This window comes from Cavia porcellus, unplaced genomic scaffold (assembly GCF_034190915.1).
Source record: "Cavia porcellus strain 051 isolate PalLab524CR breed Dunkin Hartley unplaced genomic scaffold, mCavPor4.1 scaffold_20, whole genome shotgun sequence".
NCBI lineage: Eukaryota > Metazoa > Chordata > Mammalia > Rodentia > Caviidae > Cavia > Cavia porcellus.
This window is the reverse complement of record NW_026947503.1, coordinates 56,786,795-56,800,396: the sequence shown is the minus strand read 5'-3', so window position 1 is coordinate 56,800,396 and position 13,602 is coordinate 56,786,795. Positions and strand designations below refer to the sequence as shown.

The 13,602-nt window shown below is 41.4% G+C and overlaps 1 protein-coding gene across 1 annotated transcript in view; it reads left to right on the top strand.

Annotated features, from left to right (window-relative positions):
- Ttc39c (tetratricopeptide repeat domain 39C) overlaps positions 1-13,602 on the top strand; it is a 93,823-nt gene that overhangs the window by 27,041 nt on the left and 53,180 nt on the right. The gene's annotated exons all lie outside the window — the stretch shown is intronic.

Below are 13,602 nucleotides of genomic sequence, written 5' to 3'. Positions count from 1 at the left end.
TTGCACTCCTGATGGCAGCTAAAATGATCATTGCTGCAGAGTGAGCCCTCTGACTTCCAGCTATGCTAAAAGCACAGCTGATTAGACCTTGGAAAACAGCCCTGCATACAGTCCCTTAGAACAGAGTCTCGGTCATTTTCTTGTGGTGACAGGATTAGCATTGATCTGCTTATACAAGGGAGGGGGCTAGTGGCCTTTGAGAATGCTTGGCTCCACCGTGTAACAAGCCAGTGTGCAGCTGAGCTTTAGTGAACAGCTGGCAGTGGAGAAAGCACCCAGCTGGTGGCCCAGCGGTGCAGGGCAGACCCAGGAATGCCATTTGCCAGCCCACAAGAGACCAGAAATATGCAAACTGCTACAGTTCCACAGTCTGTGGCCTCACCAGAGTGCAGGCCTTTGCATTTGGTAGGAAAGCAGAGGTGAAATATCTCAGAGGCCTCTTCCCTTCTGTCTGTTTGCCTGATTGGCTTTCGTTGTGTTAATAATGGAGAAAAATTGAGCCTCAATACTTTCAGTGGGCCTGTGGCATGCCTTTTGTTTTAAAATTTAAACATAAAATAATACAGCAGATCATAAATCGGGCATCCTTCATACTCAGAGTTAAAGACTCACAGTTACCATATTCTCTTCGGATTTTTAAAGAAACTACATCATAGGTACAGTTCAAGTCCCTTTCACAACCCAGTGCAATTTCATCTCCCTCTGTCCCTCCCCAGAGGCAGTCACTGTCCTCAAGGTAGTGTCTGTCCTTGCATTCATATTTTGTGTTTTTATTGTACATTTCTAACCATAAAGGACATGTAGGTTTTTTAAAGGAATACAGATGAATGTCCTTCAGAGTTTGCATTTTTGACTTAAGGTTTTATTCTGAAGTCCATCCATGTTGACATATCTATACGGATGTAGATATATCAAGTGGAATCATTTTAACTGTTGGATGAAGTGTTTCATCATATAAATGTGTGCTATGCTTAGTACTTTACCAATAATTTTGGTAGGGTTCATTTTCTTAGGATCCCTAAAAGAGCTTTACTGAACATCTCCACATACATGTTTCATACATGTATAAAACATAGATCTCTAGACATGGGATCATTTGGCTGAAAGATCAGTGTTTCTGTACAAGGGCCCACAGTTCTCTTTATCTTAGCCTCTGCTCGTCTATATGTGATATAATTTCAATGTTAGATGTAAAAAGACTAAACCAGCAGAACTAAATGTACCTTATTTATTTATACCACGTAAATAAAAAGTATGCCTAATGACATGTAAGGGCTTGGCAGTTTTTTTTTTTTTAATTTTTTTTGTCTTTTTCATTTTTTATCGGTACCAGGGATCGAACTCACGACCGCCTGCTTGCAAGGCAGGTGCTTATGCCGCTGAGCTAAATCCCCAGCCCCGGTCTTGGCAGTTTTTAGTTAGCTGGTTTTTATTGGATATACTCTGTGTACTAAGACTTTGTGGGATTTTCTTGAGAACAGGGACCATGACTCTCATAAAAATGTGTCTTCAGTGCCTGTTGGTAATGAAATGAGTTACATGGAAAGAGTTGGGTTTGTCTCTGCATAAATTTAGAGTGCAGCTGGCATTATGCATCATACCTGTATGAAAAAACATCTGTGAAACAAACCTGGAGTAATAGAAAGTGGTATAATGTGTAACATTATAAGTTTATAATTTTTGGTACTGGAAATCAAACTCAGGACTTTGTGCTTGCCAGGCAAGCTCTGTGCCACTGAACTAGATCCCTGGCCCTATAAATTTATAATTAAGGGTAAAAATTAAGGGCTGAGGACATAGCTCAGTGATAGAGCACAACCCTGGATTTCATCCCCAGCAAAGAAAAAAAATTAATTAAATTTCAATTTAGAAATTACATTGAAGCAGTTATGTATGACAGAAGAATGAAATAAAAAACAACTCAGTGACAACATTCTCTTGTTTTCCTTCCTTCCTTCCTCACCATAGACTTGAATGTTAAGAGAATTGAGTTTTTGGAACATGCATTCCCTACACTGAAAAATAAAATAAAAGGGGTGAGGAGAAGCCAGAGTCTTCTGAGCACGTACTGGCAGGCGACGTGGGGACCAGGTGCTGAGTGGGAGGTCAGCCACCTGCCAGGCTGCTGCTCGGGACCGTAGCGGCTCAGCACAAAGCCGCTGGCGCCTTTCTCTTGTTGTCCCATGTTCAGGGTTTTCGTGCCCACTTCATGCCATCTCCTGTTTGGGGATCACCAGAGTCTGGTGCTGTGCCACTGAGGCCCATGAGGTACCCTAGCAAAGGTACATGGAGGGACTCTGGTGAGCCACCAGAGGCGTGCAGGATTGGGAAGTCTCAGGTTTCTGGCGTTCAACTTGATTCCAGCAGCTTCAGGACTAGAGGAGTGAGTTTCCGTCTTCAGAAGGTTTCAAGGAATTTCGTGTTAGCCAAGCCTCCAACATAGAGCATTTCATGGGTCAGAACAGCATTTTAACTGCACGCTGTGTGTCTGAGTCCAGTGATGAGATTGTGTGTGTGTGTGTGTGTGTGTGTGTGTGTGTGTGTGAGAGAGAGAGAGAGAGAGAGAGAGAGAGAGAGAGACCTGTAACCAGTTTTGCTGGAGCTGGGGGGTAAGCCCAGGGACACTGGTTTTTCCCTGAACACAGCTTGGGTTTGAAGAGAAGGGAGAAGGCCCCAAGGCCAGTGATGTGGGTGGCTTGCAGGTTTGCTGTGCTGGACCAAGGAAGCTGCTTGGAAGAAACAAGAAGTGCAGCTACTGCGGAACAAAGTGTGGGAGGGACTTGGGAATCTGACGGGTGACGCATGGACGGGGTGCCTGTTTGGTGGGGACCTGAGTCTGGGGGAGGCCCTGTGCAGCAGGCCAATTTTGAGAGGTGGGGCCTGAGATGCAAACTGCTGTGACAAGGACGAGGCAGGCGATTAACACTGAGCAAGACACAGGAGAACACAGCACAGGCGGGGCTCCCAGCCCCCACAGGCCTCTGAGAGGACCAGGGCTGTCACGGGGATGGAAAAACTGGAACATATATTTGAGAATGGACTCAGCAGAACAGGATGTCAGTAAATGTAAGAATCGTTATTTCAGGCAGGGAAATATTAGTGACGTCTTCAGATTTTCCTTTGCCAAAAATTTTGCTTTATATATATGGCATAAAAAGTTTTAGTCACTACAACCCCATCAGCCAGCATTACTGACTTAGGACTTTTTGGAGACAGAAATACAAACAGCACCCGTGAGATTTGCTGGTCAAAGTGTAGTTCGGGAGCAGCAGCAGCAGCAGTGGCGGCAGCAGCATTAGGGACCTGTTGGAAGGTAGAGTCTCAGGCCTCCCTGCCCACTGGGGTGAGAACCTGTGTTTCTGCCAGGGGGCATCGTGTGCACAGGGAAATGTAAGCAGCTCTGCTCCAACATAGTAGTGCCTTCTCAGAACTTAAAGAACCATTTATAACGAGATCTGGAGATAGATTATGATTTTTGGAAGACTACAGTGAATGCTGAGAATATCATTTTAGAAGTGCATCTGTACCCTTTTAATCTCCTTTACAACACACTGGGAAGCGTGTGCAAGTTGGACAGCTGCGGTTCTCACTGCGAAGCTGGTTGTGCAGAGCAGAGCAATCTCCACGTTGTTCCGGGAAGCTTGTGCTCCTGTCAGAAATTCATTTTTTGAAGTATTGGTGAAGGGTCTGTTCTACTGGAGGATCGTTCACTTTGAAAATAGAAGTGGTGAGCTCTGTTCCATGAAAAAGATAGAAGAAATTCTGCACAGTGGTCTGATACTCTAAACTGTGGAAATTTTCCCCCTGGACTGACTCATCTGCTGAAAAGTGGAACAGTTTGTCCTCGAGGCTCCTTGTGAGCAGGATTTTGTCATCTGGAAGGAGATGGTGCAGTGATCTGCAGGGTTTATTGAGCTTGGAGACAATTTTAATATTTATTTCAGGACCTCATACAAGTACTGGAACAGAGTTCTGCCCACAGATACAGTTGTACCTCGTTTACTGCCCTGCAAGTTTAAAAATACATATATAAAACTTTTAAAGACTATTTTGTAGGAAAAGGCCTTATCCCAGGGCTTGGGATAGTGTTTGGCATGTATAGGAGATCGAAAAATATTTGGGATGTTTTAAATAAGTAAATAGGTGAAATTTAATTAGGTATTGACACTTAAAATGGTTTGTTGACTAAATTAAAACTTTCCAGATGAATACTTATTTATTGATAATTTGGAGATGAAAGAAAAGTAGAGAAAGAGAAAAATTGCCCTTTATTCCTACACTCAATAAATAACATTTTAAGATGTTTACGGTGCTTTACAGATATTTTCACATATACATGTGTGTTCTGCTTTTTTTTAACCACCATGACAAGTAACTGCACTGTTGCAAGCTTCAGATATTTAAAATACATTTCTTGTTAGCTTACTACACCCATGTAGGTAGTATCATTACATCAGATTTGCAGATGAGACAGGCCGATACTTTGTGTATCTTGTTACTGATCTCATAGCTAGTCTATGATCAAGTTGAGATTTTAACTCTGATTTTTTAAGTACAGTAGAGCAAGAATTCCCTTCATTATCACCTTTTTTTGGTACCAAATAACAAAATAATATTTTAAGTGAATAAATCTAATTTGTCCAACAGTCTCTATTCTTCAATGTTTTGTGTTATTTCTTGAATACATATCACATATATATCATGTATATATGTGATGTGTATATATAATACCACAGTGAATATCTTTGTAGAAATTTTTCTACATGATGTTCAGGCTACCCTATTCAAACCCCTAGTTTGAAAAAGTCTGCCGTTTAAGAAGATAGTTTATAATGCTAGATACTGTATATTCTGATGTTCATCAGTTGTGAAGCTTATAATTGATAGTGTAATGTCACTTATTCTTACAACTCATGACATCCACATTGTTTTTAGAACATGGGATAGCATTTCTTTCTGTTCTCTCTCCTTTTCCTATTCCCTTCTTCCTTTTCTATTTTCCTCCTTTGCATCTGTTAGGAAAACAGACGGTACCCAAAAAGAAAGGCCAGTGTGTGTTGTAAAAATGGCAAAACCAACCATACTCTTACCTATCTGTATTTTAATTTGAAACTTTAATAACACTGTTGAAGAAATCATAATAAATCATTATAAAATATAAACATCTTATATTGAAGACACAGCCAGGAGCAGGACATGATGAAAGTGTATGAACAAAATTTAGCCATGTTTATTGCGTACATTGCCTGTTTATTTTTATCTATACTATAGATTTTCCAAAATAGATTTTTCCAAAATTCTCACAGCAACTTTTTTTCTGAGAAAAATTTCATTCTGTTATTAAGTAAAATCTCTTGATAGGTTTAATCCAACGTATATATGATTTTCATCCCTTTACAATAATAGAAATTGAAAATGCAATATTTTAATTTAAAAATTTGTGTGATAGTAATAAACCAGTGAATTTTGAAAATGCAAGTCTTGCCATCCTGAGGGCCAATATTATTTCTTAACACTTGATCTTACACTTTCAGTTAGCACGTTACGGTGGTAGGCATTTATGGGGTATCGTGATAACCTGATACTCGTGTACAGTGTGTAATGTTCAAATCAGGGAAATTAGCATTCTTAATTATGTGCATCCTAGACATGCATCCATCAGATATATGGGACATGAGGGCAGTGGTCTGCTCGTTTTATTCAGGGTGCTTATTAATTATGACCTATCTATGGAGAACTGGCCCCTACTCCCAAGCTGTAGGACGTGTCCATTGAGTCTCTGGCTTATTCTGAACCTGTATGGGGAGACACAGAGTCTTGACCTTTCCCCAAATCCCTCCGCACCCGGCCTGCTACCAAATCACTGCTCTGTGCCCTGGGTGAGAGTGTCTCATGGCTTGGTGACTGCAGCCAGTGAATTACAACATCACTTTCCTGCTAAGATACAAGGCCACAGACCCAGCAGTTAATGTAACAGAAGTAAATGCGAGAAAACACAGTGACCATAAACACAAACAGCAAGTCCAGGCTCTGAGGACAAGACCCCCTCCTGGCCACTGGGAACAGGGGGTGAGCAGAAGGTGACTACGGGCCCTCACATCCCCAGGAAGGCTGGGTGTACGACAAAAACAAATCCAAATGGAAGAACTAGGTCTGTTTCAAACACTTGCAAATCAAACATTCGGGACTGCGAGGATCATTGTTTCCAGGCACGCTGTCTTTTAGGTTAAAAGTTCCCCAGGGGTCACTGTTTGAGTTGTACCTGAACACAAAAGGAGCCTTCTATGAATTTCCCCTGCTGCTATCGTCTGGTGAAGGAAATAAGCACAGTTATTTTTCTTAGTGAAAGCAGGTTTAGTGGACTCAGGCTAATGAAGATCTTATGTCCGGTGATATTTTGATCCTAGGGAGCACAGTTCATCACCTGCCCCGCGAAGTGCAAATGCAGATTTTTATGGGACATGGCTGGGGGTTCATTGAAACAGTTGAGGTGCTGTTCTTGCTGGGAGTGAGGCCTTTCAACCTATAACAGGGAGGAGGAGCACCCTACTCTTGGGCAGCTTCCATTTATTCTAAAGAAAATAAATGAAACAAATATCAAACATAATAAATGCTTTGCAGATGACAAAAATACAGATGTGATAGAGTGGTCAGAGAGTTTTCATAGATCCTTCTAGAAAAGAGAGAAAGTTAAGCCAGATGAGAAGCCTTCTTCCAATCTCACCAAACATGGTGTTAGAAGGAGGCTCTTCCTTCACGGGAAGATCAGGTACAACAGATGACTTTGTGAGTCGAAGCAGCAACCATTTTCCACTTGCCAGCCTCATTTATTAGCAGGTTTATTTGGAGTTTTCCCTCCAGCTGCCAAGCTGGACTGTATAGGCTCCAGGAGACAGGGAGATACGCTCACTCATCTCTGTTACCTCCAGTGCACAGCACAGCATCTGCTGTGTCCCTGGTGTTCAGCAAATACACAAATGCATGAATGGAACAAAACTAGATTCCCAAGAATGCTTTATTAACCCTACGTATAGAAGAGGTCACTTTTCATATATTCTGAGCTGAGGAATATAATCTATTCATGACTTGTATGTGATTTTAAAATTAAATACCCTGTTTGCAAAGCAGGTTTTTGTTGCTTTTTAAAAGGAAATAGTTTTCTCTTAAATAACTCTGGTGATGGAGGCAGGGAACATGCTACCAAACCATATGTTATTTCTTTGACCTCGGTAGAGAATTTCTGTTCCCCAGGATGATTTCTTAATCACTCTCCTGATCATTTGGCCTGGAGAGAGGTGACATTTTAATCTTTCACTGGAAATGAAGCATGGATCTTTGCTGCACAGATGCGACACAGGGCAGCAGGCAGCTTTGGGGTTGGGCAGTCCCATCCCTGTCTTGGGCCTGCTGGGAGGATGAGACCTGATGGATGGATAGAGTCCCTGCAATCACCAGAGAAGTGATTTAACGCTTTGGCAAACCACAGATAATGCCTCTTATTTTATAATCTGATTCATGGCAGCATCCCCAAGGGAACATTCCCCTGATACTCTCCAATCATGAGACTTCTCAAGGTGCTGTGCATCATGCATGTAGGAGGCATCTGCAGTACTTTTAAGCTAAGATGCAGAATAAGTGAAATCTTCCCTTTTGAAGAATATTCTTAACTCTTACAAATCAAGAGAATTCCATGAACCCTGTCACATTTTGCTTTCCTTGTAGAGGGAGAGAAGTTACTTTTCTTAGACTTTTGGCCTGGAATTTTTTTGTCATTTCCGAGACACCTTTTGCTTTTCCTTTTCTGCATGTGGAAGATGCTGTCTCTTTTATTCACATGTGTTGAATGAATGCTGCAAGAACAAGGTGCTGAAAACATCGCTGTTGTTTCTTGCTGTTGTAGCATAGATAGAAATCTCAGTCTTTTTAGACGATGAGAGAAGCACATATCTTTCTCTGTTGCTGCTGCAACATCTTCAAATTAAGACGGAAACCTCCAGCCAGCTTTCCGTATTAGTCGCCCACATCCAACTGGTGATTAAAAAATAAGACCAATGCATTTGGAAAACAGTTCCTTGCAGAAGTGCAAAATTAATCTTATCTGTTGGTTGTCACCACAGTGTTCTCAAAGTCAGATAACTGGAAATACAGAACAGTACAAACTGAGCCTTCATGGGCCAGAAAGCATGAGTGCCTAATAAGGGTTACAGTCAGACCCTCAGTGGAACTGAGACATTTCAAAGCTTTTGTCTGTTTAGTAGCAACTTGCACACGGCCAAAGCATGCATAGTTAGCTTTTTATTGACCTCATCATTGATAGAATTCTTTATTGTGAAACCTTCTGTTTACTCTTTTTCTGGACAGACTCGAGAGGAGGCAGCTAGGTAAAGGAAATATTTTGCTATGAAAGATAAGAGAATTTATTTAAATCACAAGAAAATGTATGATTCCGTTTGATGTCCTGATATTCTACTGATCTGTTCTCTCTTTTGTTTATCTTTTCTTTTTCCTTGCTTCCTCCCCCTACCCCCATTTTTTTTTTTTTTTTAAATTTGAAGGGGAGACACAAAATCTTATTTACATAGATAATGTAAAAAGCAATCCTCAAATCATTTGCTTTTTATTTTTGGAAAAAAACAAGGTCTGTGTTGGGAAGTGACCTGGTAGAAGGGTCTCTCTCTTTACTTCTTTTGGGTCCAATTCTCTGCTAGCCTAGATATGGGGGTGCCCTGGGCCCCAACTGTACATAGCTCGGCCTCAGCATCACAGGTGAATACCTCACTGACCCAGAAGCAACATTTGGTTTGGATGTTGAATTGACCCATTGTTCCGTTTGGTTGGTTAGTTGCCTGGATATGTTCTGTGGAGAAATTATATCAAAGCAACAGCTGAATTACGCGGAATATTTAGAACAAATACATTGACTTGAATGATGCAGTTTTCTGTCTAAAATGGGTATAAGCGTAGGGAGAATGTCTACAGTGACTGTCTGAAGACAGAGCTGATAATCAGGGCAGTTGCAGTCATGGCTGTTTAGCTATAATTTCTCCTATTTTATAGGTTGGTTTTTTCATTCTGCTCGTTGTGCCCTTTGATGCACAGAAGCTTTCGATTTTAATATAGCTCAATTTATTTTATTACCTGTGATTTTGGTGTCATAGCCATGAAACCATTGCCAAAGCCAATGTCATGATTCTTTTTCCTTGCATAGTTTATTAAAACTCATTTTTTTGTTTGATTCAGGATAATGTTGCAACCAATGATTTCATGCACAGAGATTGTTTTTTTCTCCTGATGGTATTGGCCTACTTTACTTTCAGGAAGAAAAATGAAATGCCAAGGTGGCTTGGTCTCTCGGAGGCTGCTTTTGACGCTAGCAGGCAAAGCACAGAGTATCTCTGATCCTGTTGGTAGGAGGTGTGGTACTGAAGGCAATGTCAGAGACATTAGAGAAGCAACTCAGTTTTTTCCCCCCTAATTGTATGAAGTTAACTTCAGCGGGCCTTTGGGGCTATGATTTTTGAAACCTTGTGAGCGACAGGAAAGTCAAAGCCTTCATTGAGAGCAGCAGGGGTAAATCCACGGAACTTTTCCGTCAGCCCTCAGACCTGGCATCTCCCAGCTGTAGTGAAGGCTGAGGATGGTGCCCATTGGCTGATGAGCTGCACACGGTCCTGCATTGCCTTCATAGTGCAGGAGAGTCCATGCTCTCCATGCATCTGGAGGGAGGAAGTCATGTTGAGAATTCTTCTAAGAACTCAACATTATATAAATTTAGGACGTTGTCAGAAAAACAAAAAAGGGTAAAAATTTTTAGCCATTCACAATCATGAGCCATAAAATTGCATTTGAAAGAAAACTTTCAGCTAGGGACTGTCTTATGCTTATGCTCATTTATCTACTAGAAAGCTATTCCTTTAAGAATTAAATGTGGACATTCCTTGCTTTCAGGAAACAAAATCTCATCTCTCCAATTTTTTAATATGAGAAACTAAAAAAAACTTTCATAGCAATGTTGGTGACTATACAAATAGACAACAGATTACTTTCTTATATTGTAAACCAATTGCCTACCTGTGGGTGACTGATACAGAATGAAAAAGTCAGAGCCCTTTCATTACTGATGGCTCATTTTCAAAAAACAAACTATGTTAGTGACCATAAAAAACTATCTCATCAAAGCATTCCAGATTACAGTACATCTTCTTTATTATTTGCATGGGTTTTTGTCTTTTTATTTTGAAAGTTTTCTACCTTTTGTACCACTTAGGTTTTTACTACTATAATGAATCACCTGAGACAGGCTAACTTGTAAAGAGGTTCATCACTCACAGATTTGGAAGTTCAAGGTCTTGGGGTCATTATCAGCTTAGTTCTGGTGAGGGCCTGCCTCAGCTTCATCACATCATGGCATATCACACTGGCAGGAAGCAGAGCTACCAGGGGGTTAGGCTCAGATTGCTATGACAGTTCTTTCACAAGAACCAACCGGGCTCCCATGAGAAATACCTTAATCCCTTTCCAGGACATGCCCACAGTTGACCTGCCACTGGCCCCATTCCCAAAGGTCCACATTGCCTCATCATCCCCACACAGGGGACCAGGCTTCCCCCACCCAGAGCCTTGGGAGACAAACTACATCCACAGCATAGCATGGCTTTCAAAGTTAGTAGAAGAGTTTAATGAATCCCCATGTGTTATCACGCTGGCTCAGTAGTTATCAAGTCACCCCCTGTCTGATCTCTACCTCTGCTTGGTATCCTATCAGGGACCAACAGACCCATAATGAAGAATTATGTGGCCCCCAATACTGAGAATGATGTGGTTGGAAAGTCTTATATAGGTATTTAATTTCTCTTGGCAATATTTTGATTGTTCAGTGTAGGGATTCTTTACATCTTTGTTATTCTTAGATAAGTAATACTTTGGTACTGTTTTAAATGGGAAGTTTAAAACCTCATTTTCTTATTGTTGTGTATGTGTCTCTGTGTGTGTGTGTTCTTGTATGTTTTTTGTTGTTGTTGTTGTTTTTTTTTTTTTTTTTTTTTTGTTTGTTTTTTTGGTACCGGAGATCGAACTCTCAACTTCACACTGGCCAGGCAGACATTTATGCTTCTGTGCTAAATCCCCAGCCCTTGTATATGTTTCTTAATGGCTTCTTTATGTGCTTCTGTTACTTGAGGTATCTTACTGTGAAGGTTCCCCTCCAGTCTCTTTTTTCCTCTAGCAGTTTTTCATTGTTGAAACTAGGTCTTTGTCCCACAGAATTTCCAGCAACTTGAATCTTTCTCATTCCTTCGCCATGGCAGTGTAAAATCTCTCTTCCTGTCCCATCCTGATGGCTGTTGCCTAGCTGCATGAATTTCTTAGGTGCTACACAGTGGTAGTAATCCAGTTCTGTCACTTGTTTGTCACTCATTAGCCAGACTTTTTCTGTAAAGAGAAACTCACTTCTTCCCTAAACCAGCTGGTTCCTCTTCATTCAGTGATGGTGAATCTTTTAGAGCTTTCAGTGCTATAAACAGTCCACTGTAGCACATGTGCCTCAGGTTTGTCACCACTGTTCTAAGTTCATAAAGAAAAGGCAGGACAAATCCTTATTCTTTTTTTATTAAGGTCTGGTTTCAAAATTAGTTGTCTTGGATCCATCATGGGCAACTTGTGAGATTCTCTTTTCTTAAAACTATCCTGGATATATGGTTTAAACTCACCCGATAGTTCAATTTATTGCTGTTTTTTGCTCAAGGGTGATCATCTTGTTCCATCTTTTGCTGATGGGAACTCTTTGAGACCTGTTGGCGGTGGTATTTTAAACTCTTATCTTCAGCTGTAAGAAGACACTGCAGGCTGTTGAACATTGCTTGTTTCTGACCTGGACTCAGCCAACTGTTGAAGGAGCTACCATGGGGAGTGTGAGAGGATGTAGACATACACAGTGCTCCTGCAGCCCATCCTTTCCAGATGTTTTCCAGTTGACAGAACTAGAAAATATGTAGTTTTAAAGATTAAAAACATGCGATGGGATGCAATTTAGTTTCATCCCTTTTTCTATCAATGGGATCTTGCATCTCAACATACTTAGTGCTTTATCACAAACTACACATCCAGCACCCTTCAAATAACTGCTGCCCCTTGCCCAATGAAAGTATGGTTACTGACAACGCTAAGATGGGAGGCGGATCTATTGGGGTCTGTTTTTAAGGGTATTTCAGAAAAGGGACGGTGTTTTTAGCTTGCTTTATTTAAAGTCACCTATAATGTGCATATATTATCAAGTAGATTTACTTTCAGGTACATTTAATTCATTTTATATTTGACTTTTAGGGATTGCATATTAAAATCTCTTTGGCATTATTATGTGTACTGTTTACATAGTTTCAAAGTCAGTCCTGCAAACAGGATGCATGCCAAGAAGCTCCTTTTATATCCTTGTCTCTTTTTTTTCTATTCCCTCCATCACCTGACAGGTGTCTGTCTAAAGTAGACGTCATGGCTTCTCCCTGCAGTGTGGGCTCCTAATATGGGTGATCCTCCTGTAGGCACCTCTGCCTTTCCTGTCCTGGCACTGGTTTTTCATTTACCATCCTCATACTTTGGGGGGATATTTTCAGATCTCCAAAACAAATATGTTTGGTGTAGACACCTGGGTGGGCCAGAATTAATTAAAGGTGCAGTAAGTTTACAGGGAATGGCTGGAAGTGTGTGAAGCTTAAAATCCAAGGCAAGCAAACCAGCGCACCTGGGTAGCCTGAGGCAGCACGGGGACACCTGCTCTCGAAGCAGCATCTGTTGGTGTGTGATGCTCCCAGAGCCGAGTGGGTTGCAGACAGGGCCTCCAGGAGGATGTCTTTTGGCTTGGTTTGTACCTTTCTTTCCCACTTGAATGATAAGATAGCATGTGAGCAAATAAGGGCAGGGAAGGCACCATGAATAATTGATGGCCACTGCACTTAGAAACCTGGTTTCAGTCATGAACAAGAAGTGAAAGTGGCAACATAAGGCCCAGTTTCAGCCTTTTTTTCCTTTCTCGGGCAGCAGAGTGGTTAACATTTGAGCAAGGAAAGGGGAATCCCCAGTGACCAGCTGTGGATTGAAAGGCACCCGTTCTTGGAAGGCAGGGACCTTCTGTCACCAATTCCTGTCTGCTGATGGCCTGTTCACGGGAGGCACGTGTGATACAACGGATAGCGCTTAGGAGGGAGCGGCTATCCTGTTCTGTCTGGGTGCTGCTGTGGAGGGAGAAAAGGTCACGTCTCTTCTAAGGCAGAGTGAGCAATGACAGATTTAACAGCAGTGCGTTCTCTGATCTAGGTTTGCAGATAAAGAGTGCAAGCTGGAGATTCTTCGACAGCCACTTGACCTCCCGATTTATTTTTTTCCCTTGTTGGTTAAAGTATACTATTAGGGCTAAGCAAATGTTATTAGCCACCAAATTTCTATAGGTACCAAATAGGTTTTTAAAAATGAAAACAGAAGCTTAGCATGCCAAATAAAGTGAGTGCTGGATCCCTCTAACCCCCGTTTACCTCACTCAGAGAAAGAAGTGAATGTGTATAGACTGTGCCTCAGTGTCACCACCTCTTATCCCAAGAATGTATGTGGTGC